Source organism: Salvelinus fontinalis, chromosome 29 (assembly GCF_029448725.1).
Source record: "Salvelinus fontinalis isolate EN_2023a chromosome 29, ASM2944872v1, whole genome shotgun sequence".
In the NCBI taxonomy this organism is placed as follows: domain Eukaryota; kingdom Metazoa; phylum Chordata; class Actinopteri; order Salmoniformes; family Salmonidae; genus Salvelinus; species Salvelinus fontinalis.
The window spans coordinates 30406361-30412360 of record NC_074693.1 but is presented as its reverse complement, the minus strand read 5'-3'; the positions used below and the strand labels follow the sequence as shown (position 1 = coordinate 30412360).

Below are 6000 nucleotides of genomic sequence, written 5' to 3'. Positions count from 1 at the left end.
GGGTGTTCAACTCTGACCCTACGAGGTCTGGAGTACTGCTGCTTTTCTGTTCAAACCTGATAATTAATTGCACCCACCTGGTGTCCCAGGTCTAAATCACTTCCTGATTACAGGGGAACAATTCAATGAAAATGTGGACCTTGGAGCCAGTTCACTGCTTTTGATTGAATTGTTCCCCTGTAATCAGGAAGTGATTTAGACCTGGGACACCAGGAGGGCTAAAGTTCAAATACCTATTTAGGCCAGAGCCCTGTCTGATGTGTGGATATGTGGCTTTGTCCAAAAGAAGTGGGCAATAGGGGAATAGAATGGCATTTCAGGTTCACCCATTTAACTACACCCATGATTTGGAAAGGAAGGGATGACTTTAAAAGAGGGGCCTTACATTACAACCTCATCATATTTGGGAATATTAATAGTGAGATGTACAATGTCATTTTGTTCCCGATATTTGATTGATTTAATATATATTAGATATCTCAACTTTAGCTTTTAAGAGTCATTTATATCATTACCTGACATTACAGCTACTGCAGGGGAGAATGACACTAATACAGGATAACTACAGTGCAGAGTAATGTCAGTGAATCAGCAGTATTATCAGGATCTCCATCAGTGCAGAGTAATGTCAGTGAATCAGCAGTATTATTAGGATCCCTGTCAGTGCAGAGTAATGTCAGTGAATCAGCAGTATTATCAGGATCTCCATCAGTGCAGAGTAATGTCAGTGAATCAGCAGTATTATCAGGATCTCCATCAGTGCAGAGTAATGTCAGTGAATCAGCAGTATTATTAAGATCCCGTCAGTGCAGAGTAATGTCAGTGAATCAGCAGTATTATTAGGATCCCTGTCAGTGCAGAGTAATGTCAGTGAATCAGCAGTATTTTCAGGATCTCCATCAGTGCAGAGTAATGTCAGTGAATCAGCAGTATTATTAGGATCCCCGTCAGTGGTGCCAGTCACTATAGCTTAGTGTCTTCTCACTGACTTGGTGTCTTAGCGATGGGTTCTCCCCTGAGCGCTCTCGCTCTCTCTCTCGCTCTCTGTCTCTCTCTCTCCACTCATCCCTCTGTTCTCTCTGAGCCGTGGTGCGGCATTCCGATCGGAGCTGATGGATCTGTGCTGGTGCATGGCTTCCCGCTCCGGAATACCAAGCAGACGGGAGAGGAGAGCCATGTCAAAGAACAATATGGCATGTGGGACTGGGAGACATGTTTAGATCGATCAGCGACAGGGAGGAGGGAGAGGGAGGAGGGTGGGAGAGAGAGAACTGGACATCTGCAGTCTAAAAGAAGAGTGAATAAAACATCAGAGTCTCTATAGATTCCAGAGAGAGAGTGCATCATGTTCTCTCAGAAACAGGAACAAGGAAACAGGAACAAGGAAGCAGCTAGGGACCGTGGAGAATTAAGGGAGTTTATTGGACAACTGTCTGGAACTTTCTTCTATTCAATATCAGAGAATAAAGAATGATTAAGAATGATGGAAAATATGATTAAATATAACCATTTACGGTTAGAGAACACTACTGGTAAAATCCTTTCCCTGATAGAGGATCTCTATCTCACACCAGCTATTTATTCCAGACACTTTATCAATGAAATGGAAATGGACACTACATACAAAGCAGAGGAAGACTCATTATTAGAATTCTGATTCATCTAGACCAGGGAGGGGCAACTTTGATGGGGGTGGGGTCCACAAAAAAACAGAACTCATCATGAGGGGCAGCAGTGTCTCAACATTTGTTTTATTCTAACTCTCAACAGTAATTTGAGTCACCGACAGAGTTATTTGTTTTATTGGTTCTCGGGCCTACAAAACGCCAGTCGCCCATCCCTGATCTAGAGTCTAGACCATACACCTCTATTTCTATCTGGCTCTTGCCTTAATGCTACACACACACACACACACACACACACACACTTTCTGGTCATTGAGACCCTGACACAAACCACAACCCTCCTGAGGCCTTGAGGTCATCATCTCAGAGCTCCACGGCCCACACAACCAAGAGGAGACTTGCACCCTTTTCCCTATATAGTGCACTACTTTTAACCAGGGCTCTTGTCAAAGGTAGTGCACTATGTAGGGAATAGGGTGCATTTGGGATGCAGCCTCTACATTTAAGGACATACTGGGACTATACACTGAGTGTACAAACATTAGGAACACCTTCCTAATATTGAGTTGCACCCCCTTCTGCCTTCAGAATAGCCTCAATTAGTCGGGGCATGGACTCTACAAGGTGTGGAAAGCATTTCACAGGGGTGCTGGCCCATGTTGACTCCAATGCTTCCCACAGTCGTGTCAAGTTGGCTGGTACTGGATCGCTTCTCCGAATATCTTGTTCCACTCATCCCACAGACGCTCAATTGGATTGAGACCTTCTGACTGGGCAGGCCACTGCATTAAGCTGAACTCATATTCATAGAACCATTCCTGGACAATCCTAGCCTTTTTGGATTGGCCATTATCCTGCTGAAGTCATCAGTTCACAGATGGATACACTGCTGCCATGAAGGGATGCACCTGATTGGCAATGCTGTTCAGATATCCTGTGGCATTCAAACGTTGCTCCACTTTTATCAAGGGGCCCAATGTGTTCCATGAAACATACCCCACACCATCACACCACCAGCTGCAATGCTGACACGTAACATGATGGATGCAGGTACTCGTGGTTTCCTCTAAACCCTAGTCCTCCCATCAGCATCACACAGCAGGAACTGGGATTCATCAGACCTGGCAATGTTTTTCCAATTCTCCAGTGTCTAGTGTTTTCGTTCCTTAGCCCATTGCAACCACAGTTTCTTGGTTTTTGCTGAAATAATTGGAACTCTGTAAGGTCGTCGGCTGCCATGCCCCATTCGTGTAAAGGTCCGATGAGTCACGCTGCTATGAGGGATCAAGAGGAATGCATAATAGGGTTTTTATTTAACCCAAATGACGGCGTGCCGTGTAAAGGCATTGGGATGAAGACCAAACAAACACGTAACAAAAACACAGGGTTGAAACCCAAACAAAAGAGCGAGGAGCACCTCGAATAAATAACACACAAGACGAGACCCTAAATCTGCAAAATCCACAGTGGCACGAAAGCCAAAACACACAGCACAGGTACTCACACGCACCAACGGACATAGTAACAATAATCGACAGCCCAATGGAAACCAATGGGCACACTTATACAAGTACTAATCAGTGGGAACAGGGGACAGGTGTGCGTAATGAAAGTTCCGGAGGGATCCGTGACAAGTTGTGCATTATTTTATGGGTCTTTGGGCACCAACGTTGTACTGGACTGTCAGTTGACTAACTGTAGCCTGTCAGTTGACTAACTGTAGCCCGTCTGTTGCTCTGCACAATTTGTGTCAGTGTCCTTTGTCCCCTTTTATCAATGACCCGTTTTCTGCCCCTGGCCTGCCGTAGGCTGGATGTCCTTTGGGTGATGGACCATTCTTGATAGACATGGAAAAATGTTGACAGTGAAAAACCCAGCAGCGTTGCAGTTATTGACCCACTCAAACCGGTGCGCCTGGCGCCTACTACCAAACCCTGTTCAAAGGCATCGAAATATCTTATCTTGCCCATTCACCTTCTGAGTGGCACACATACCCAATCCATGTCTCAATTGTCACAAGGCTTAAAAATCCTTCTTTAACCTGTCTCCCTTCATCTACACTGATTTAAGTGGATTTTAACAAGTGACATCAATAAGGCATCATAGCTTTTACCTGGATTCACCTGGTCAGTCTATGTCATGGAAAGAGCAGGTGTTCATAATGTTTTGTACACTCAGCCATAAAGCCATACCTTCAGTAGTGTAGCCAAAGCTGAGTCGGAGTGTCCTGGTCAGGGGTAACAGCAGAACTGTACAGGGTGTTATGGAGGATGATGTGGTCAGGGATCAAAACGATACCGCCATACTATACCATAACACCAACCTCAGCTAGGATCTGTGGGACCAATATCTGGATGATCTGTTAAAAGAGATTTGGTAATCTCTTCCCCTTTACCTGCGATTTACAATCACAGTGCTGTGAGAAGATACTCATGACATTCAAGCTCATTAATGAGAGACAGAAAGAGGGAGATGGAGAGACAGAAATAAATAGACAGAAAGAGAGGGGAAGGGGAGTGAGAGGGAGAGGGGGGAGGGAGAAAGGGGAAGAAATTGGGGGGGTAGAAGAGAGAGAGAGGGGCAATGAGATGGAGAGAGAGGAGGGTAAGAAAAAGAGAGAGAGAGCGGGGCAGGGAGAGACTGAGGGGGTAGGAGAGAGAGAGAGAGGGCCAGGAATGGGAAAGAGAGGGGGGGTAGGAGAGAGAGAGGGGCAGGAAGGGGAAAGAGAGGGGGTTAGGAGAGAGAGAGGGGCAGGAAGGGGAAAAAGAGGGGGGTAGGAGAGAGAGAGAGGGGCAAGGAGGGGTAGAGAGGGAGGTAGGAAAGAGAGAGCGCAGTAATTAATGATAAGTATTAAAACAGATTAATTTAATTGTTTTAATTGTAATTTCAAGCAGGGAGAGGAGATTGCCCAATTATGTAAATGTAGGATATGCTACAGGAGGATGAAGACTAGGCATAATAATAAAGCCTTTACTTATAGCACATGGTAAACATTTATTATGAAACATAAACATAACTTCTCTCACAAACACACACCCACGCATGCACGCGCACACACACACACACACACACACACACACACACACACACACACACACACACACACACACACACACACACACACACACACACACACACACACACACACACACACACACACACACACACACACACACACACACACTCCAGGTCTAAAGTACAGTGGTTCCATTGGATTGTGGTATTCTGCTCCCCTGTGTGTCCTTTGTTCCCTCTGCAGTCGTTCCTGTGCTGTGCTGTGCTGTGCTGTGCTGTCCTGTGCTGTTCTGTGCTGTTCTGTGCTGTCCTGTGCTGTCCTGTGCTGTCCTGTGCTGTGCTGTGCTGTGCTGTCCTGTGCTGTTCTGTGCTGTCCTGTGCTGTGCTGTGCTGTGCTGTCCTGTCATTTGCTGTGCTGTCCTGTGCTGTGCTGTGCTGTGCTGTGCTGTCCTGTGCTGTCCTGTGCTGTCCTGTCATTTGCTGTGCTGTGCTGTGCTGTGCTGTCCTGTCCTGTCCTGTCCTGTGCTGTACTGTGCTGTGCTGTGCTGTCCTGTCATTTGCTGTGCTGTCCTGTGCTGTGCTGTGCTGTCCTGTGCTGTGCTGTGCTGTCCTGTGCTGTGCTGTCCTGTGCTGTGCTGTCATGTGCTGTGCTGTGCTGTGCTGTGCTGTGCTGTCATGTGCTGTGCTGTGCTGTCATGTGCTGTGCTGTGCTGTCCTGTGCTGTGCTGTGCTGTGCTGTGCTGTCCTGTGCTGTCCTGTGCTGTGCTGTGCTGTGCTGTGCTGTGCTGTGCTGTCCTGTGCTGTCCTGTGCTTTCCTGTTCTGTGCTGTCCTGTCAGGTCTGGTGCTGGTGGTGGTGGCAGATGCCACTGTGATATAGGCCCTGGGAGACTTGGTGATGCAACCCTGGCCCTGTCACCTTGTCCTGTTCATCACACAGTGCTCTCAACACAGGCCGACGCTCCAGGACATACACAGGAGCTCACGTAACCACATATACACACACTCATGTATGGACACACACACACACAGACACACGTACACACAAACCAACAATGTGGCGGCGGCTCCAGTTCAAACACTTTCAAGCTAAATCCTGTATGGACCTCATTACCAAATTGACCATTTAACCTAGTTGTCTCTCTCACTGACTATACTGTAGCTGGAGCCTGTATGACAGTCTAGATCAGTCTGGGTCAGTCTATAAACCCCTGCCCAACCCTAGAAAAATACATGGAACCCCCTTGTGAACAAGTTGCGAGTCAGCCCACTGTGACCTCCAAGAAACCGGAAGAAACCTCTAGGAATAAGTCCTCAAGTACAGACAAGTGCCTACTAAACCCTCCCCCACACACATATATA

At 46.9% G+C, this 6000-nt stretch overlaps 1 protein-coding gene across 2 annotated transcripts in view; it reads right to left on the bottom strand.

The window, feature by feature from the left end:
- Positions 1–6000, bottom strand: part of LOC129827817 (A disintegrin and metalloproteinase with thrombospondin motifs 2-like) — a 261252-nt gene that overhangs the window by 140229 nt on the left and 115023 nt on the right. The window lies entirely within an intron of this gene.